General features: G+C 37.2%; 1 protein-coding gene across 2 annotated transcripts in view; it reads right to left on the reverse strand.

The window, feature by feature from the left end:
- The window catches only part of CHRM3 (cholinergic receptor muscarinic 3), a 272,159-nt gene that overhangs the window by 106,553 nt on the left and 142,277 nt on the right, over positions 1 to 23,329 (reverse strand). For both annotated transcript variants that reach the window (XM_032102218.1, XM_032102219.1), the window contains exon 3: positions 16,889 to 16,989. The gene's annotated coding sequence lies outside the window, so the exon portion shown is untranslated. The remainder of the gene's footprint in view (positions 1 to 16,888; positions 16,990 to 23,329) is intronic.

Below are 23,329 nucleotides of genomic sequence, written 5' to 3' on the forward strand. Positions count from 1 at the left end.
CTTTCATTCCTCCAAGGAGCTTCATACAAAGAGCACCACAGGGAATTATTGATTACATGAACTCTGCTAGGAACAAAGGCTAAAACCAATACTAAATACCAGAGATCCAAAGAAGCTCTTGGAAATGTAAGCTGGCACTTTGTAGTTCTGCAGTACCAGGAGATGCTGCCCCTTACTCTTCTCCTTCCAGACCTTACCATGCTGCAGGACTTTATGTCCCTCATGAGATGTGTTTGCATGTGGCAAAAGGGCAGAATTACTTTTCCCTCAATGAAAGATATGTCAAAAAAGTATTCAGAGACAGAACTGCAGCAAAATGGTAACAGCAGCCAGATTTGCCAATTTCTTTACAGATAGAAATTCACAGTTTACTCTTACGAGATATTACACATTATTATAATTTTTACTTCTTTTATGGATTTTAGGGAAGAAAAAATAAACCCCACAAAATTTATAAACATTTCTTTTTCTAAATAATTGATAATAAATCAACAGCAAATAGAACTTTACTACAGAGAACTGAACAGTCACCTGCATGACAGAACTATTCATCAGGAACACAAAATATGCTGTGCTGGTTCAGATAAGTAGGCATCGAATTGGGCCTTTTTTACTCTGATAAACAAAACCAAACCTAGATATCTGCAAACTATGCTATTCCAGTTTGCAGCAAGGTGTCATTTAATTTCCTCAATGGCTTTGTAGAGTCTAGATCTTAAGACATCTTTTGAGTTTCATGTATAAGATACAACTACTCCAAAAATCTCACAATGGATATAACCAAAGTAATTATGCTTTCATCTGAAATCCCACACAGAAGCCTCAGAAAGCAAGCTTTGTCTTGGAATTTGGCATATATAATAAATCTACTCCTGCTACCAACAGATACCTACGCTGTCCCATGATCTTTCTTTCCATTCTTTCCCATTGATGGCTATTGCCATTCAAGTTTGAAAATGCCATTCCCTAACAAATTACAATAAAAGAAGTGGAACACAGGCTTAAGGAAAAAGTAAATAGTGACTGGCAGTAAACCAGAGAGATTGTCCAAGAAATCGAAAGGATATGGAAGAGAAGTGAATCTTATTTTTTTTCCCTAACAGCATATGTCACTGCCATTTTAAATTAAGGACTTATTTATACTTGCCTTTTTATACTAACTGTCCCAGCTGCCCACCACATGGAGATCTAGTTCCCACTAAAGTTTTCCTCACTGCATATATTTCAGTATAGACCTTCAAAGGCATTAAAGCAGCAAATTCCGGAAGAGGCTGGTGACAGGAAGGAGAACCCAAGGCCTCCTTGTTCATGTGGGCCAAGAAGAAACGTAAATGCTCATTGCTAAGAGACAAAAAGTGGATGGGATAGCAGGAACCAGGTTTGAGGAAGAAACCAACTCTCTCTGCTCTCTCTGAGGATAACTTTTTTTTTTAATGGAGTAAAATGTGTATCAAACGCAGAATTTATGATCGCGTTTTCTTAATCTCTGCAAAATCAGGAAGAGATTACATAGCTCAGAGTATGAGATCACAGATGCTTTCAGCACCTCCTTATACTACATAGGGAGAAATCAAGACAGTTCTCCACCTTCTTCTGTACTCCTCCAAAGTCAGCCTGTCTTTGGGTTAGTCCATGGCTCAGCTACTTTGATTCCATGCTGGCATAATGTATTATTTAGGGAAAAAACCACAACTGTCCTATTCATGGATCAGAATGTCTTCAAACATCATTTAACTGTTATCTAAACCAGATTTCAATCACACAGGAAATTAATCTGGAAAGAAAAGTGCGTGTGATAGGCTAATCTAAACACTGGTGTAACTAGTTTAAACTGTGGTTAAATAGAGATATGCTCTTTTGGAAACTGTCTTTTTGCTCCTGGAACAGTTCTGCATGCATAGAAAGATACAGAATCTGGCTTTTCAAATAGCCCTATACATATTAAAAAGAAAAAACAAATCTGCAAGAAAAAGTGTCAGAGGCACATATCTTCATAGTCACGTGAATTAGAACTTTAGGAAAACAGTTTTTAGAGTATTACAGGTATCTCAACCTAACAAAAAAAAAATCTGTCTTCCAGATTTTGCTGGACCCATCTGCTATTTTTACTTTTTTTTTTGACCCCATCTCACACAGAGAATGCAAGTTAGGATAAGTTACTGTGTATAAGGTTTAAAAAAAGTAAAGCTGGGTCCTAATTTGGGAGTAAGAGAGCAATGATTTTATTAACTATATTTCTCTGTGGCTGACAGAACTGAAAAGATGGAAAATAAGGCAGAAAACCTGGGCCACACAGATTCCTCACAGCAGTACACAGACACAGTGTCTCATTTGAGAGGGTTTTGATTTGTAGTGAACACATGATAATTCATTTAGCATGTCTACATTAATTTGATAAGAGAAAAAAAGTAGGAACAGGAACAGAAAAGTTAAGAAATGCAGCCAGTGTTTTTCTCTAGAGTAACAGGAAGAGCTGTGCTTTAAATGGGCATAACAATACAGTTTTAAAACTTTATCTTCTGCCCATATCTGAAAATTTTTGGAGAAATTGAAGGGTGTGGTCTCAAAACCTTGCCAATTAGGAGGATTTGTCACATTACATATGTGCAATAACTTTGATCTATGAGGAAAGTCTGAAAATGGCTCACACAGAAAGGCACTTTTTAGATACTGTTTCATTCCCAAGGGATGTGAAGCCAGAATTAGCAGTTTTCTTATGTGAAAGGTGACCTTGCTCCAACAGAAACAGCAAGAATAGAACTGATATACATGTAAAATAGCCCTTGTTTAATTCTTTGTTTTTACAAATATTATGTATCTTCTTCATCTCATCAAAGGTTAAAATCTTATGGAAGACGGGCTCCTAATGGCTGACTGAGTGGCAGCATAATTTATAGCATATCAGAGATTTTTCCCAGACATTAAGAAATCTTGAGTAGGGTGGAGGTTTCTGATCCCTGTCCATGTGTGAAAATCAAGCAATTTTCTCCTTCATTCAAAGTTTGTCCCTCCTGAATGCTTATGAGCAGCAAATGACTTCAGTGACAGTTACCTATTTGCTCACCACCTTCCTGAAGCTCTTCCAAAGCTTCCAGTGACAAATTAACTTATCCCCATTCAGACTGGCTAGGAGGTGACAGAGAGGATGACAGAAACTTTGTTTTTGAAGGAAAGCAATTTACTGGGGAAACATCACACAAAATAAAAACAGGAGTTCACTGTTACATGGCATGCAAAAGTGACTAGGATACTGATTTATATTTCACCTGCACAAAAAAAAAAAGTCACAAACACTAATGGCAGTATCCCTTAATGGGCAGGTCGCTAAACGTGATCACATTTTGGCAATGCATTGTTCAGGCAGATCCATCTGCAAGTAATATTTCAACTTGTCCTCTAGGGACTTGAGCTTTTTACAAACATGTGATTTTATTTTGTTGTCATAACAAAAATTTCTATGGAGATACTGATTACATGGAAAGTAGAGTAAATTTTCCTAGAAATTAGCTAGAACATGAAGAATGAATTCCCACAGAGACAAAGGACAAGCACAATTTTGCCTCAACACTTTTTATTGTTCCTTATCAGTGTGAATGCTTCAGGTAACACCTTCCACAATGGAACACAATGCTATGTGTGTTTCTTTGCATATGTGATAACTAATCAATCTGCATCCAAAAGATATTATAACATTGCTATGTGGAGGACAGCATTAAAAGAGATGGAGAACAGCATCTGGTAAGCAATCAATATGTCCAGTATAAAACAAGAACTGATTTGTGTTTCCAAACCCTGTTGGTTACTACATAAGAGTGTGTATTTTGGTCCAAATTTTAAAAAGTTTCTAAATACCCCCTGATTAAGAGATTTGAGTTATGTTCTACTGTTTTACAGTTTCAGTCTTTGTAACTGGAAATAGTTGATTTAAAAAAAAAATCATACATTTAGAATGACCACTCCTGACTGCAGACATTTGGAAGGACCCTGAGTGCAGTACTGTTACTGAAGATTTTTTCTAGTGGCCTTTGAAGACCATTACACTAGAATTCACTTTTCAGCTATTAAAATGGAATAATGAAATCATAGTGACATTAAACAGCTGTACTTTTGTGCAATTTTTGTGCTACAGCAACCTTATTCCTTGTATTACATATCAGCTTGCCCTAAGTCATGCTTTGAACAGACCACACATCTATAGTTGATTTTATAGAATTTTTTTCTTTGCAATGCTGATCTATTTTATATCTTTAGCCTCCTCTAAAATCATACTGAAGCTTAGACCACATCCACTCCAGCCTACATGTTACAGCCCTCTGTGCAGGGCTACTCCTAGCAGCAGATACAGGCATCTGCACCTGTGAGTAAGAGAGTGCTGTGCTCGCTGTCAGACAGCGGTGTTCTCAAGTCCTTGCTACCAAGATCCCGTCTGAGCTGGCAGTGTCCAACAGTCTATCCATGCTTCCTATCTAGCCACTATCAGAAACTGCAGATTAAAGTCTCCTGTGCTATTTTGAGATTAACAGTATCATATAAATGTTCTGCTTCCTTGGTCTAGTAAGTTGGTGAGAGACGCATATAAGCCCATTCAGTCACTGTCAGCTGGAAAAACATGCTTTTCCAAGAGATGTGTTTGCACTTATACAAAGATTGATTTGCCTTGGGATTTTTCTGATGAAAAATAGATACAGTGGACTATCCCGACCACCCCACTTTTTATACTTCTGCACAGAGGTGAGAAACCAAATAATGCACAGCTTTTCCCAGTGCAATACTGTTGCTGCTGCTTCTCAGCTCCCTGTAAATGGGGCAGAAAAATCCTGGGTTCATGTCCCTCCCACTGGCACAAAGTTCAGAAATCATGTGCTTCTCCTCTCTGACCCAATCCTCACTTACAACTGAGTTTAATATTCTGGGTCAGGAAACTGTCAAAAATACATAGTTGCACTCAAAAAAAAAAATCTTGTTGAAAATTTAAGTTCCTTTAGACACTTTCAGAGTGAAAAACTAAATAGAATTTTAAAACAAAAAAAAAAAAAAGAAAAAAATTCATATCTCTGATTATGTTAAATTTTAAAAGTAAGTTTTTGATTACAAAAATAAAAAATTAAAATATGTGCTATTACATTGAACCATACATTTCAAGAAAAAAGATGTTTTCATTCATGTTAGGTTTATACAATATTACTATATTTGAAAAAAAAAATACTGCTTTTATATCTAAAACTTTGAATACAAAGTCCAACCTTTTTAAGTCAGTAAGTAATAACAGACCAAGAACACTTGCCTGCTTTTCTGTATTTCCATTATAATTTGCTTATTCAAGCCTCATTAAATGGAACAACAGAATTCCACAGTTTTTAAACTTCTAGTTATGAGAGCAAAGGTAAAAAAAAACCAAACCCAAGTACATGTATACATATATAGGTAAAGAAAAGGAATCCCTTTTGATTAATTTTCAGAGAACTTTCTACATCTGATATATAAAAAAGATATTTCCCTACATTTTGGGATCTTTATACCATAAACTGAACTAGAAAATCAAAGATGTATTACTTATTTATGCGAAAAGTGTCCTAAATGAAAAAGGACTGAGAAAGAAGAAAACAACCAAGAATAGTTTGTGTTTTTCTCAAATACCTGATTCCTGATCCTCTAGTTCCCTGCACTGAAATAATGGAAACTCCTAACTACGTCATGGAGATACATTCAGTTCGTATAAAATTCTTTAAAGCAATGATTTAGAGGGATTTTTAGCCAGAGAAAGTAGCTTTGACATCTAATCACTAAGGTAGAAAAATCTGGACTCCCTGGAAGCAGGGGCTCAAATTCTGGCTGGCTCATCTCATCCTTTCATCTTTCAAAGGTAGATTAAATTCCATGTAGCTTAGCATATAGGGGTCCTCCACAGGACTTTAAAAAGATGAAGTCCTATCTCCTCTAAGTGTTGTTAAATATAATATCTTTTCTCTTTCTTTTTCCCCCCTTAGAAATAAATCCTAGAACTTGAAATCATTTTTCTAAATACATTTCTCTTTTACAGATGGCTCCCTGCCTTCTTGTCTTGAGGGTCTGAAGCTTTATTTCCTTGATTCTTTATTTTAGTGTAACAAACCCTCTTCTATAGAATTGTTCTATGCCACAGGCAGCACTAGTGGAATCAGGGCCCAAAGGAATACAAGCATTTCTTCCCAGTTCAAGATGTGCTCTTTTAATTTCTTTTAATTGCAAAAAGCTAATCAGACACACTGAAAACACTGAAATAAAATTTAAAACTCTCTTTAAAGAGAGGAAGAAACCTCAGCAAATATCCCAATAACTATTGACTGTCTCCTACAAATCCCATGGGGTACTGAGAAACAATCTGAGGAAATTAATGACAGTGGCTACTACAGTTTGAGCTGAAATTTTTAGAGCTAAAACTGTTGATATATATACAAGCATCAGTGATTGTACGTGTGTGCACTAGGGACCTAATTTAAGCATTTAAAGACAACTAATGCATTACACAACCTTATATATTTTGGTAGATACTTGGTACAGTTTGTCCCAAAGGCTTCTTCAGAAATTACAAAGGACCGAAAAATTCCTAATAGAACCCGTGATAATGCAAAATATCTTGACAAGAGAGAAAGTGGGATCTGTGGATTCACAGTCCTTAGGTTTTTGATTTCCAAATTAAACAAAAAGAGTAATAAGAAAATTAATTTGTCTGTACTTTAAGTCTTTCTTAATGCTGACTGGGGTTTAGGCATATAATCCAAAGAGTCCCCAAAAAGAAAGATGCCTAAAGAAAATGGATAATAATGATTGGACAATCTTGGCTGCTCTTTGGGGAAAAAGGAATCCTAGGAGTGGATGCATGGGAGGAGAGTAGAAATGCAGTTCATCAAAGAGGCACTGGGTTGCACAAATAAGACCAGAAACTTAAGAGTCTATATCCTCTCCCCAAGAAGCCGCAGGCAATACTTTGGTATACAATGCAACCTATTTTCTGTTGAGAGAGAAATAAAATATAGTATATTACAGCCAATCTTGGTGTTACCACATGAAAAAAAGAAGACTGACATGAAACACCTGTTGTTTCTTTCCTCAGGGTCCTTTCAGTACATGTAACTCTTATTAACCATGCAATGTCTGCTAATATTTCAGAAGGGAAGGAGATACACTTTTAAAATTATTCAGAGCAACACAGCCTGAAGATCTGGATCAGTACTTTTGAAGACACACATTATTACAAATGTCACCAACAAATTTTGTGTCAAAACATTGCTTCTCAAGCTTTGTTTTACAAGTTGCTCGAGCTGGTAAATGCCAGCCAAAGAGCAGCCCAGTACATGTTTGTCAGCCCTCTCAAGCCTCCAGCTGTTCAAATCCCTTTGCACAATCCCACCAGGGCTGCAGGAACCTTAGATTAAGCGCCAGTGCCTGAAGTGCACCTTAAAATCAGGAACAAGGCTGAGAAGTTCTCCCTTGCAAGCTGTGTTGCCTGCAGCTCTGTAACCCAGAGATTGCATAGGGAGTGGTCCACAATTACACAGAAGACTCTGAGACCCTGGTCTTCAGAAAAATGATGTAGAAGTCACAGAGCAGTGGAAAAATCCCAGAACCACAGAAGTGTTAGGGCTGGAAGGGACCTTTGGAGATCATCTAGTCCCATACCACTGCCGTGGCAGGGTCATCCAGAGGGGGTTACACAGGAATGCATCCAGGTTGCTGTTCAATGTCTCCACAGAGGGAGAATCCACTACTTCCCTGGGAGGTCGAGTGCTCTGCCACCCTCAGCGTAAAAAAGCTCTGAGGCAAATGCTAAAAAGTGAGCACAAAGAAAAACTGAAACAAATCTTGAAAATGCTTTGACAGACTGCCATTTATAAATAGAAGCAGAGGGCATTTGGGTTACCAAGTCCGAGTTCTTGTTACCTTGCTGCAGAAAGCCCTGCTCTCCAGTGAACAAATTCTCTCTTGATCTTTCCCAAGTGCTGCAAAACCTTGTCTTGGGCATAGTCTAGGCCACTGTGTGACATTGCAAATTTGTTTTGTGCTGTTCTTGAAAATACTTTTAACTTCACTTTAGGTGAATCAAATAAGATAAGCACCAAAGCAACAACAACAATTCTTTCAATTAATTAAATTAATCATTTAATTGATTAATTCTGAGAAAGGTTTCAGATTGATGAATCATCACGAATCAACTTTTTTACACCTAGAATGCAATCATTCCTAAGTTCTGCTCCTTAGTGTCAGTCTGTCAACATGGTCAACCTGTCAATATAAATTAATGTAAGGCATGGAATATCCACAACTAAAAAAAATGTAGAGGCACTCTGTTAATTTCTTCTTTTCTATCAATCACTAGGGTAAGTTTTACAAAGCCCTCCAACAAAGTAGTTACAGTGAATGTGAGTCTAAGTCTTCTCTCATGCACAGTGTACCAGTGCATGTCTAAGTCAGCACTTGCTTAATTTGTTCTCAAACAATGAGCTTCAGTCATAGTTACCTACTCAAAACCCTCACTAAACAGGTATTTTAAAACATTTTGAACATTGAGGAATCTTTTTTGGGTTTTTTTTTGTTTGTTTTGTTTTTGTTTTTTTGTTTGTTTGTTTGGGTTTTTTTGTTTGGTTTTTTCCTATGCAAACAATTTTATTAATTTAGATTTAAATCAATACAGGAATAGATGTTGAGAGTCACTATACCTTAGGGTATGATCATTTCTGCAAGAGGGTCCCAACGAAATTCAGGCATTTCTTCAGAAGACATGCACTGGCATGAAAGCATAAGCTTTGTAATTCCCCCAGCACCAGGCAAATCAGCAGTGACCATCTGGCTAGAGCCAACTGTGAACCTTCCAACACAAGTGATGCACTGTGCCCAAGAACAGAGTATAAATCTCAGTTTTATAATGACGTCTACAATGGAAAAAAGCTTGAAAAATCCCAGGGAAACAGTACAGATGCAGCTTCTTTGTCTGGACCTTTTCCTTTCTTCCTGCATTCTGTGCTTCAAAGCAACATTGATTACTAACTGCAGCTGGACTGACACCTCCAATATGATATGTGCTAATATTTATATTTTGATAGCAGCCACCAACACATCACACGCAATGCATTCCCCACAAAACTTGTAGGATGAATAAGAAAACAACAGAGAGATGGTAGCAGCTATGCAAAATGTAATACATTTTACATTACATCTTTACACATTTAGGTAACTTAACGCACCCTGAAGTATATCTGACTTTAATACTGCAATATTTCATTTTCAGTTGCTTACCACAGTGTTCAAAATTATAAAAAAAAGAGTATGATTTGAGGGGATATTTAAAGACAGTGCTGTAAAATCATGAGACACAATATGACAGGCACAGGTATGAGATGAGAGCAGTCATTCAGAAAAATGTAACTATAAAAACAGGCCAGGCATGTGTTCTCCTAGGTACAGGAGACTGATATATTTTGTTATAAAAACTGTATTAAATTATATACATATTTATATAAATATTTTGTTATAAAAGTTTTGGATATTTTGGAATTAAAATATTTTCCTTTCCACATTAACTGTCCATTTGAAAGTTGACTTTACTTTAAATTACAGTGAAACAACAGATCCAGTGGACTTGCAACTTTGTTCGCCTATGACTCATATTCTGAATAAAGCATGTCAATCTACTGCCTTGCTGTCATTCAGAGTATGGCTGGGTGGCTGGGTGGCAGTGCATATGAAGACAGAGTGCATGATTAAGTGCACAACTAGTCAAGTGGACAAATTTGCAAATTCAAAACAAACCCTCACTTCAAAGTTCCTCATTAAAGGCATTCCTGTTACCTCACTGCTTCGGCTATGCACCTCTATGACAACAATAAAAACATTTCAGTGAAATCCTAAGGTTATATCACTATGATAACGACTGTAAATTCCTCCCTAAGTCCTTGCACATGAAGGTTTACAAGGAGAACTTGACACAGATCAAGGAGAACCTTGTGCAGCATGGGTCTGGAGAGGAGCAGGCAATGCAAGGGGAACACAGCTGCAATGAGAGCTGGGAAAAGGGACAAAGGGACTGCTGCCTTCCCACCCCATGTTTCCAGTGTTTGCTGTCAACCTAAATTTCTCCAAGGACTCTTGTTTCTTTGTTATCAGCCCTTAAAGTAGGACATGAGCCATCTTAGCCTGCCAAGTTTATTGGAGATTCAAACATACATCTACCTACAGAAATATGGACCCCATTGCACAAAAGTCTCTGACTTTTAATAAGGAACTAGCTTTTTATTCTGCCTACCACAAACCATCCCAACCAGAGAGCTAAACTAAATATGTGGTGATATATGCATCTTAAATGCATCTTAAACTTATTAAAATAATAAAAATATACATTTATTAAAATATAAAATATAAAATTATTATCTATTAACCTTAAAGTTGGTCAAAATGGATAGGAGACAAGAAAGGGAAAAAAATAATTATGGTGAAGTTTAACTGCCTAATGAAAATTATTTTTTAATATCTTTCATAGAATCATAGAATAAAGTGTTGGAAGGGACCGTTGCTGAGAGTCTCATCCAATCTGGTCTTGACTACTTCTAGGGATGTGGCATGCACATCTTCACTGGGCAATATGCTCCAGTGTTTCACTACCCTCATTGTAAAAAAGATTCTTCCTTCTATGTAGTCTGAATCTCCCCACTTTCAGTTTAAAACCATTAACCCTTGTCCTATCCCAAGGCCCTGATAAAAAGTCTATCCCCATCTTTCTTGTAGGTCCCTTATAAGTCATGAAAGGCTGCAATAATGTCTCCCTGGAGTTTTCTCCAGGAACAAACCAAACTCTCTCAGCCTTTCCACAGAGTAAAGGTGCTACAGCCCTCTGATTATTTTCAGGTTCATGTCTTCCCTGTACTGAGGTCTGCAGAGCTGGACACACCACTCCAGGTGGGGTCTCACCAGAGTGGAGGAGAAGAGCAAAATCCCCTCCCTTGCCCTGCTGGCCACGCTGCTTTGGATGCAGCCCAGGATATGGTTGGCTCTCTAGGTTGCAAGAGGGCCACATCCAGCTTTTCATCCACCAGTATGCCCAATTTTGGAGAAAGTTAAAAACAATACAGAAAAACTCCTACTTGCCACAGTACAGTAATGTTGGTATTTCATTAGAGTTCACTGCCTCTATTGTTTAACCACCTGGCAACAATTTACAGTAGGAAAAAAAGCTAGTTTTGAAATGCAAACAAATAATATTGGAGGGAAAAAATCCTGTAAAGCAGAAAGGAAAAACTAATATTTCCTTAGTGTATACAATGAAACTGTAACCTTATTTAAATGTTAATGAAAAAGCTTAGAAATTTTACTGAAGATTTTTTTTCTTTAGACTTTTGTGACTAAGTTTCTTTACTTTTTTCATAAAACTTCAAGGTTCTGCATCAATAGAAAACATGTCTAAGCTTTGACATCTTGCACTACTTTTTTCCCTCAAGGTTTACCTAGTCTACTTGGAACTCTCAGGTCAACAAAGTCTTTATTCAATCCAGCATTAGTTTTGATTACGATTGCTTTTTGAAAGCACTTAAAAAAAAAAAAAACAAACATTTTATAAATTAGGGAAAAATATGTGCATGGCCTCTTTCTTTTTAATATATTTCAATAGTGTTAATATCTAGCTGCAACAATTATTTCCCATGTAAAATAGTTTTAATAACTTGAAATTAAGTTATATGAAACAAAAAGCACATTTTAGACTTAAATATGGATTAATTTGAAGTTAATGGCTGTTTTAAAGTTGACTCTGAAGTGGAAATAAGTGTTGTGTATAGGATTGGCCTGCTTTTATTATACAACCTATTTCAGCTCCTGTAAGCTTATATGTGCTTAGACTATCTCTACAGAAACCCATATTGCAAAGCTGTCAATATTAGAGGAGCTCAGCAGTACAGATTTACTGCCCTCCTTGCTCTTAGGAATGATAGCTTGATTAAGTTCAGCCTGTAAAGTCTTGTCACGGGGTGAAAAAGGAAGGTAGAATAAATCACTCTTACAATTAGATAGTCCACTAAGGTTTTTCAATAGTTTCCTAGTCATCCTCTCCTAGAAGACATATTATCTTCATATCATATCAGGCTCCCTTGCCTCTAAGTTATCTTTACAGAGTAGGGAGACTAATGGATTCTGTTGCTTGTGATGAGGTCCCTGCTCAACAGTTACCCCTGCAAGCACCCTGGAAAGAGCAAGCAGCATATTTTGGATGAGCAGATTCTAAAATATTCCTACAGAAGAAAGCTTCACCCCCCACCATGGTTTTGATACAGAACTTCAGGCTGAGTTGAGAGACTCGGTTCGAGTACAAGTTTGACAAAGTTGAACATGCGTGACACAGCGATGATCTTCTGTCACAGCCTGATGCTCAGAGCGTTAGTCACTCGTAATAAAGCACTGAGAAAGGAAGGAAGGAAGGCAGGCAAATAGAACTGTAGTGATCTACTGAACACAAGGGCTTGGAACACAAGATGGGAAAGAATTACTCCTGTTGCAATGAAAACACTTTTAATTATATATATTCCATGAAAAATAAACTATTAGAGCGAGAATAAAATACTTCCAATTAATGGAAGTAATGTAATGTTCAAACTTAAATGAAGTATTTTTCTCTTGAGGGTTTTGTTGTACTATTTTATTTAGCTTAATGTAATTTAAATTATAAACAGAATGGTTTTGTAAGCCCCCAGAGAAATGAACTTTATTTATAATGTATTTCCTTTGAAGTGATTATGGAAATCATGCTCTTCCTGAAGTCTGTATTTCACATACCACCTACAGCTGCAAACTAGTCAGTCCTCACAAGTTAAACATGATCTGTCTGGTAAAGTGCACTACAAGAAAACCTGAGATTTTTTTAAATGCCAGAGGAAATAAAAATTTGTAATTCTGCAAACTAATAGTCTTCCTTTCAAAAAAAGTTATTGAAAGATCTTTGTTGATAAACATTATGTTTTTTCAGAGGGAATGGAACTCAGCCATAATCACTTCACTTGAGTTTTTAATGCACATAATGAAAAAATAATTGTTTATACTATACCCTAGAGAGAGTTTCAGCTGGGAAAATTTATATTCTGTATAAATATTTCCATCTTTAATTTAAATCAAAAATCCTTAAAAATTTAATTCAAGTATAAACAGCAGATTTTCTTTCAGGAGGCAAATTACAAATGCCTAATTTGTATCACCTTTTTTCTTCCAAGTAATTAAAATTATCTATTTACAAATAAATAAGCAGCTATGAATGAATAAGTGGAACCGCAATCTATGTGCTCTCCTCACCATCAATAGCTACTGTATCGGGTTGGTTAAATAACTAGAGACAAAGAGGAAATAGTTTCTAGAAAATTAATTTTGGCCATTAATCATCTTTATAAAGCATAATAGTACCTTACCCTCATGGTTAACCATTAGCTTAACATGCCAGCACAGACATACAAGAGTCTAAGCTGTGATGTTTCTGCTGAAATAACGTCACACCATGTCACTTCAAAGGGAACAGGCAAGTAAGCACTGTAATACTTGGCTGACTCTGCAACTGCTTACAGCATGATCTCATGGCAGCCACAATCACAGATTACATATGCTTTGAAATGACCCTTCCTTTTGTTAAACCTGCTTTTCTGCTCTAACCTACTACCAAAGCCAATAAATAAATATAGAAATAAATTAAAATACAAGTTTTTATTAGTCTTGGATTAAGAGCTTGAATAATTTTTCAAGGGATAATATATAGGAGCAAATGTTTCTTTGTAACTATAAAACTCTGGCATTACATTTCTGATTGAGTTGGTAGATTTTATCAACATCACAAAGTTTCAGGTAGACATTTCAATCCATTAAAATATTTACATCAAATTTATGACTATATGAACAAATATGAATTCATTTTTACAAATTGTTTTTTTTAAAAATAATCTTTCTCCATATACTACTGTACAAACCTTTTAAGAAAAGACATTACCTCTGGCCCTTCTTAGATAAGACATTATCCAGTTCACCCTTGAAAGTGACACCAATTATGTTAGAAATTGCACTTGATTTTAGAGATTCAAGATGTACCACAACCTTTGCAAACATCTATACTTTGCTAAAAGCTACTCAAGCACAAGTATTCCTTGCATTACATGACAAATGCACATCATAGTGACCATTATCCTTGCATTTGAGGTGAGATTTTAAGATTCTGGCAGCCCAGTCTAGCTAATGTACCTGTGCTAAGCAAGATAATGCTGTTCCTCTTGATGAATATAACACGTTCACAACAACTGACAAATTTTGTTTAGTGTTCTGCACATTTGCGGGTAATAAAGAACATTTTTTATTATTTCTTTAGAGATATAATCCCTTAAGAGGTAGCATGACAGTGTAGTGTAAATCTAAAGTAAACCATTGATTTATTTGCATGAATGGCTTTGTTGCCATTAATTTATTATCAAGAAAAAAACCTAAACAACAGATATTAATCTCTGGCTTTTCTGAAAATGGATTATATGGATTGGTGCTTTAACCCTTCATTTTTTGCTTACTGTTTCCCCATGGTCACATTGGAGTCTAAGTGACAAATATTGCGTGTCTATACAGGTCGAGAGATGTGGACACTAACAAAATGTACAGAAGTTAAGTATATAAATTTAGGTATTTTCTTTATTATTTTCCTTTCACACTAAAACTGAGCGCAGTTCCAGTTCTTTTCGGGTATCCCGAAATTCAACATCAATTATAAAATTTTCTGCAAAGGAATAGTTGTGCCACAAAAAAGACATTCTCCCATTCAGCTCAGACTCGATACCCTCTCCAGCATAATAAATGTCTTTTGGGATTGCTTTCCTACCCATCCATTAGGGACCGAGGCTGGAGAGCTGGCCAGAGTAACGACACGTACTCCGATACAATTTGAGCATCGTTCTCCCTTTATTGTTTACCTACACAAGCTCATATCTACTTTGCAAAGATTCACGCCCAGTCCCTCTAGACAGCCTCTAATCAGCGGGGGAGATGACCAGTGTATTGCTTTGCCAAGGACTTTCAGGGCTGTCTGCAGCCAGGTATTATCCTGGCTTGCCTGCAGCCAGGTGCTTTCCAGGCTTGCCTGCAGCCAGGGGCCTGTTCAGGGGATTTTCCTCAGCAACCCTGGGTTGTCCAGTCTTTCCAGGGGTATCATACGCCCTTGTTCCACAAGGAATCCCTCTACACCCATCAGTTACAACTGGGAAAGACTTTGGATACTCACAACAGAAATGAATCTCTTCTCAGAAATGAATCTCTTCTCCATTCTGGAGATGGCAACCCATTTACGAATTATGATAACTTAAATTTAATTTTAACCACCAAACCATAAAAAATATGTTTTCAGTATTTATTAATAGAAAAACTGCCATCTTAGGGGAAGAAAAAAAAAAAAAGAAAATAACATAAGAATCCCAAACCACAACCTTTCACTTTTTGCAAAATATATGAAAACCATCTAATCAAATCTGGAATATAGTCAACACAACATGAAAGTCAGCTCTGTGTGTAATAGCGTGTAATATACCTTGTCATAATTTCAGGATACAAAAGCAGGGATAAGCATTGTTCCAGGATTCATCTGAGACACCTGCTGTTAAAACTGAAGCCATAAAAAATTCAGCCAGTACACTCTGAAAATGCTTTACTGAGATGACTTACTTAGAAACCTTCTCCAGACAGAACTGAATGACTGAAATCTCAAGATGCTCCAGAAACAATCACAATAAACTGTCAGTGTCACAGTCCCAAAAGAGAATGTGAGGAGAGCTGTTTGTTATGTGCAGAGACTGTGCCAGCATGTGTAAATACAGGCCATGTAAACCACTGCTACACATCCAAGTTTACAGTTCATTTCCACAAAATTAGAAATGCAAACCAAGGTGGAGCTTTTACAGTGTTAGGAATATAAAAGAAACACCAATTATAATGTAGACATAAACTCTGCAGCTTACCTATTCATGTGAATTATTTTAAGTGCCACTGCAACTGAGACATAAAACAGCATAGCATACAAGGGAGAAAGCAGTCAAGAGACAATAAATGCTGGCAATTTAATCAGAACAATTTAGTCCTTTGCCTAGGTCTGCTAGCTCAGAGGGAGGTGACTTGTTGAAATTAAATGCAGCTAGCATATCAAAACAAAAAGGAAAAATATACTTTTCAAGAAACTGAATCTAAATTGTTGGATTCACACCTCTTTCATAGCAAAACTGAATTATTCTGCGGGGAAATCCTGGAGATAGAATATTGGCTACATTTTATATTTTGTCTGAAACTTGAAGATTTGTGCAGAAGCTCAAGATGATCAACACAAATAGCTTGAAGGCATCTTTCTTCTGAATACTAATACCATGATCCTCCTCTACTCTTCTTATAGACAACCACAGAGGTTCATGCATGTAAACCTGTTCAGCCTATCTCTTTCCTGGCTAGCTGTTATTCTGCTAGCTGTGTGCCTGTAACAACAAGAAGCTCAAGGTTTACTAGCAGCTTCAGAATTTATTCAATTTCTCTGCTGGGTTTTGTGCCTATGCTGAAAATTTCACTGCTGCAGCTGCTACTAAAGTTAGCTCAGGTACTCCTACAGGAATGATGGGCATCACACTGTTGCCAGCTCCCACAACTACTTAAAATAGATGTGGCAAGAAGACCATGCACATTGTGACACATGACAGTCTACTTTTGTGCTTCTATTGACAAGAAAGGGCCTTAATGATATTGTAGTCCAATAATTCCAAAAGATCCTGACTTCACAAAGTGAGCGCTGTTGCCAAAAATCAGCTGTTTCCCAGTATGTTGAATACTGTCAAAGATATGGTGTGGATATATACAGGGTTTTTTGAATTTTACCTACATGGTCCAGTGAGGATCATCAGAGCAGCTAGTTGGATCAGACACTGTAATTCTGTGAACTCCTCTTTTGGAAACAAAACTGGTACTGTGTCAGCATGTAGGCTGTGAACAAAACGAAAGATGGAACAATTATTAAAATAGATTATAGAAACATGGGGAAAACACAGACATAAAAGCCAAAAGGCCTCATTTGGAGCAAGACAAGACAAAAGCTTTAAATACTTTTTATTGCCAAATAATACTGGCTTTTCTTTTTCTTTTTTTTTTTAATCTGAGAGACCTAGGTGAAAATAGAACAACTCAAGCATGTATTTATCACACAGAGATCTGGAGCAGTGGTAATAACATGGTACTGACAAGCCTTTGGGCTGCTCACACCTACCTCCTACTGTGTATTTTCAGATTTTTTTCAAACCTGGTGACCAAACTGTATTGAAGATAACAGTTTCTCCAATATAGTACAAGCAGTCATAGAATCATAGAATATGAGGTTGGACCTTTCCTGGCAAAATCACGGTCTTGACAAGATAGCCCAGCAAACTGTCCAGCCAAATCTTAAAAGTGTTCAGTGTTGGGGGATCTACCATTTCCTGGGGAGATTATTATTATAAATCTGCAGCCGAATCAGCAGGCAAACTTGTGTAGCTTGTCAGTCACAAGTCTGGAAATGGGCACCTCCAGCAGAGAGGGAGATGGGATGCTGAGCCCATTCAAACCAAGGAGCAGGTTGACACAAAGGCAGAATTAAGAACTGGGGTTTCCTTTTCTTCCAAATTATGCAATCTTTCAAGCTAACCAAATTAAAAAGTTGGTCTGGAATATTATTTTTCATGTAAAAAGTGTAACAGAGGAAGCAAAAATATTAATAGTTAAAACCTAAACAAAACACTTTCCTCTTGTAAATTTCTGAAGTCAGAAGTGTAGGAGAAAGATTAACAACTGACCACCATGTTCCATTTCATTACAAATAATTAGGGCCAAATAGAACCATGTGCCATTATTATTCCACTTATTGCATGCCATTGCAGCCTAAGGCTTCCAGACCCCTCTGAATAACTTAAAATACAGAAGAGTGAATCTGAATCAAGATATTTCACAGGTTTTCAGTGTCTCATACTGTACCAGAACGCCAAGGGATTTTACTCCCAGGTAAGGAGTAAAAGGAGGCAACAGACCAGAGAGGGAACATATTTGCTATGCTGCATGTTCAGTTTCTCAGGAAAAAAAGCCCAAAACAACACCAAAACCCAAGAGCAACAACAAGGCTGAGGTTATTAACAAAGCTGAGACTATATTCCAGTTAATTTTCAGGAGGGAAGAAAATACACATTGACTACCCACGTACATTGCTGCATGCCAGCCCAGCACTTGTAACACACTTCTGATATCCTTTTAACCATGAAGGTCTCTCCCTCCTCTGGTAAAACACTCTCCTGGATGACACCTGTTCCCTTCACTAACCCTGCACAGTCAAGAAATGCAATGAGTCAGAGTGGAAGCCAATATGAACAGCCCCTTAAACCAAATAAACACAGGAGAGGCCATATTTGAATGAATGGACAGAAAGGAAGCAAATCAGATTAAATATGGCCAGAATTTGTATTATTTGTCTTGCAAGCAGTGCGAAGCAATTCCTAGCTGGAGATGTCAGTGTGGCACACCTTTTCAAGAACAGGCTTTGAGACTGACCTTCTCAGGCCAGGATCTATGTTTGATGAGAGACTGTCACACCAAACTCACCTCCTGAAACATTTCTTTCGCTAGGCGTTTCTCAGCCTGGCCATTACACTGCTATAACGCTGTGTTCCTACCACTGCTCCCAGACTGACAATGCACGGGAAGAGCAAAACAAGGAAGCGCGTCTGCAGCAAGGGTCATGTGCCAAAGAAGGCAAAACTCTCAGAAAGAGGCAAAGAGCAGCCAGGGAGATCATGTGCATCAGAACTCCCTCCCACCTGGAAAGGGTTTTCACTCTGTGAAGTGACACAGAAGCTCTGTAAGGATCTCATGGAGCCTTTGGTGGTAAAGCTCGATCTTTTGGCTCAGGAAGGAGGGTTCCAGACTTTTCAAGACAGCAACTCTGATTTTAGTACTTCATTCCAGCGATGCAGCAGTGAATCTACACACTAATAATTCACTCACGTAGAGAAACTACAAGTTGCACAGTATGTACCAATTTTTGTTTGATTGAGGTCCCTAGAGGCCCTTAGTGGAATGCTTACATGGTGTCAACAACATGAAACAACAATGTGAATTACACTTAAAAAAACTTGAAAGTTTAAAAATTAATTGACCCTTTTTTTATTCAGAAAGTATAAAGGCTGAAAAATATTTCTCATTTACATTATCAATGCAGAAAAGTAATTTAAAAAACTCTGCTACATGATCAAAGTCAGTTTTAAATAACTTTCAAACTTTAAGCCTGCAAAACAACTGAAAATAGAAGCCTTTTTTAGTTAGTAAAGCCTCCTTTTAGCTGAGGAATTGACGTTTCTGGCAATTAAAACTGGAATTTTAATAATTGCCCTCTTATCGAGTTATTATGCTTTTAGTTAGCAAAAAACTGATTTATTATTAAATTAGCTTTTCAAGCTATTCTCAATTAAAAAAAAAAAAAAATTCTTCCCTGCAATTTTCTACTTTATTTTAGTTTTATACCATTACTACCAAGAATCCAGCTTTACCCTCCTAATAATGCAGGTTGTGACTCAGAGCTTTGGAATTCATTGCCTTAATTTACAATAAACTAAGTCTCCTCAAATAAGCTTGTGCTGTTTGTATATTCAGCTACAAAGCTAATAAACTCAACTCTTTATGAATAATAACCAAAGGCAGTTGACAATTCAGCTTATGCAGAACATCAAGCTCCAGTTGAACAACGCTGTCAACAAACCCCCCAAACCCCATTCCAGCTACCAGCATGAACCCTGGACCTTAAATAAGCCATCATCAGCCACCTCTAACCTCCTTTGCCATGTCTGCCCTAGAAAATTTAATTTGAGGGGTGCTTCTAGGCACTGGCACTCAATCTCTGCCACAAAACTGTGAGAGTGGTCCTAGCAGGATTTTCACTTGGGTGTGGTTTGGGAGGCAACACAGCCAAGGAATTTGAGTTAGGCCCTGCACACGGAGACACGCTATGAAGAAGAGAGGACTGGAATTTATGGCACCACAAATACAGCTGTGATTTCAATACCTTCCAAAAAAAAGTTGTGGTCTGGATAGGCAGGCACTTGATATTCCAGGTACAGAACTGAAAATCACATTTTATGACTTGCATGATTCCTTTCCTATATTCATGAGAATATTTAAAACAAGAAGAGACCCTGGGTGCTGCCTTTAGATTTTTATTTATTTTTGATAAAATCTCACTTGAGACTAGAGTGTCAGAAAGACCTTTAAAGAAGAGAACTACTTTTGTGGAAAGCAAAACTATGGATACAGTAATTTCTATCCTGTTTACTTGAGAAGACAAATTTGCATGCATTGGCTCTGCACTGAGAAAATTAGTTCCTGTGTTTCACCAAGTAGGTTCCTCTCTATGAAAAATAAAATTCACGGAGTGGTAAAACTTTATACATAATAAGGTATTTCACATTGAGTGTGCATCAAGAGAGATAAAGGTGATCTCATGTGTTGGGATCTTTTACATGAATTATGTGCAATTTCTGCTTTGCTGTCAGGACAAAAAAGGTCTCAAAAATTTGACTTAGTTAAATATTTTTATTTTCTTGTTGAAATAATCTATTAAAAATCAACACTCCTACACATCACATTTATCAACCTCAAAAAAGCCTAAAGAGGTACCTAAATAGATAAAAGGCATCTTAATAGTTGAATGAACATAAATAATAATGAATACGATCCTGATAAAAAAAAAAATCAGAAAAAAAGGCAAGTTCTATTTCCAATGGCCTTTAAAGGGCAGAAAATACTTTGATCCTTAAGCTTCAGACATAAAAAAGACTGTAAGCTGGAAGAAGCGTCTCTGCCTTGCACTTCTTTCAGTGGATCTCATTAGAAAGACATTAGGATCATTCTGGACCAAGACAATATAAAAGATGGATGGTAAGAGATTGCAACTGCAATGTTTGTACACTTGAAAAGTGCCTCCCCACTGATATGACAGAAAAATGTGCAAAATGTAGATCAAAACAGAATTTCTTTACTGGGACAAATATATTATCACTCAAGTTCATTCAACTTGCTCTACTTTTGTTTATTCAGGATGACTAAAACCAATCATTTTATGCTCCTTTCATTCAGTTTTACAGAGGTAAAAACTAATGATTAATATCCTGAATTAAGAGAATGTTCCTGGTGAAGACATGTCAATTCATAGTACTGTCTTAGCCAACTCTGTTTCAGCTGCTGGAGAACTAGAAGCCTTCATTTTGTTTTGAAGTTCTGAGGAGCATGGTAAAACAAAATCCAAACATTTCAGATATGATTTTAGTTTGGTAGTCTCATAGCTCAAAAATTGTTCAGTCACATTTGTTTCATTCTAGAATAGGGACTTCAGTGTTTTATTGACAAAGCTGAGTGCCTATCATGGAAATACTCAGGACTGCTCAGCATAAAGGTGTTCAACTCAGTTCAGTTCATATACAAAGCGTCTCAGAAGTGCACTACAGTGTCTGAATAATCAGTAGAACAAGCAGCTAGGAAAAAAGGAAAACATCAGGAAAAGAACACTAGAAGTGTACTTCAACCTAATTGCTCTATTACTTATGTTTTCTACACATCTGGCATATAACCACAAAAGCTTTTTAAAATCTGCAAAGTGATTAGACTCTCTCTTAGATTGTTATTCCCTCAGGTGCTTACTGATACCTGACTACTAGTGTCTCTGACAAAGATTATTATTTTACACTGAAATTTTTTAAATGTCAGGCATAATTTTATATGACACTAAAAGATAATAATGGTTAAACAGACCAAAACAGGAAGCTCACTATTTGGTATACAGTTATCAGCATTAATGACTTAGGGAGCAGTCCCACTTAACTTTTGATATCTTTGCAGTTACAGGCATCTACCCCTGAGCTGTACAGGCTTCAGAGTCAACACAAGAAAAGCTACCACATCAAAGAACCACTCAACAGAGCTGATGTGTTTTAGTTGCTGGCCCTAGGATGAGAGGAAGTAAGCTTTATGAGTGTCCTATGTTCACCATCCATTACACAGCACATCTAAATCTGTTTTGATTAATGCCTTCCTGAGTGTTCATTTCTTGTGATCACATATTGGCATCCTTAATAACTGTTTTTTAAAATCCCTTCCATCCACTGTTTAGTCTATAAATACTCTGATCCATCTAGCCACTTAGAGTGAGATTAGGCTCCACTATATGCATGGGAGAAAAAACATACCCCTTCTCATGGAAGACAGCCTTATCTGAAAAAGATGTCCTGAGCAAACATACCGCTCCATTTCTTTCACACAGAGTTTCACTTTAACAGTTACCCAAAAGTTTCAATGTATTAATGACCCTCGTATTGATAGCCTTTTCTCCACCCATCTCTGCAACTAATAAGCCCCCCTACAGTGTTTTTTACTGTAACTGATTAGTCTAAACAAAAAAAAAAGTCTCATGAAACATTAGACTTTTCAGCATTTGAGGAAATATTTGGGTGTGACTTATGTACACAAGATACATGTCTGGTGTGTTAAATCTGAGAAAGTGGGAAAGCCTAAGTAAAATTTTGAATTATCATGAGGCAGCTGAATGTGCAGTGAGTAATATGCTGCTTTATCAGTTGGAAGCAGATGGACTTTCCTGAAAAGGGATTGTAAGTCTTTTAATGGAAATGTGCAGCTTATTAACCGGGATACCCAGGTAGGAAATGTCCTATAACTTGGCCTTTCCTAACTACGCCTGCCAGGCAGTAAAGGAAAATCCAAGTAATCATTAATTTCTTTTTAAACTCCATTTTGTAGCAAGGATACACAAAACTTCTTTATTTTGTATCCTTGATACAAACTACTACCCAACAAATGTCTTACTGAAACATCTGATGAGAATTATGGCATTAATGATGGTTATAAGCACAGAGAAGAAATAAGCTGTTGGCAAGAGGTGCAATAATCTCCAACACCCACCCACTAAATCCACTCTTATACATCCACAGTGCAGCCAACAGCCTGGCATGGGGTCACCTGCCCACCTCCAGCCTCAACTGCAGCTCTTGTGGAGCAGGTGCCTTCCCCTCCCTGGGGGCAGGACCCTGGGATACTGTGACAGAGGTGTCCCCGCCATCTGGGGATGTCCCCCCCATCCTGGGGCTATTCCCAGGCACCCAGAGGGTCCCTGAGAAGGTAAGGAAGATATTCCTGCATGCCCCAGGGACAGCAGCAAACATTGCAGCACTGACACATCTGGCCGTGTGAATGCCACTTGAAACACGGAAATAAAATCAGCTAAGAAGCCTTGGATTTACCT

This window comes from Corvus moneduloides, chromosome 3, assembly GCF_009650955.1.
Source record: "Corvus moneduloides isolate bCorMon1 chromosome 3, bCorMon1.pri, whole genome shotgun sequence".
NCBI classification, from domain to species: domain Eukaryota; kingdom Metazoa; phylum Chordata; class Aves; order Passeriformes; family Corvidae; genus Corvus; species Corvus moneduloides.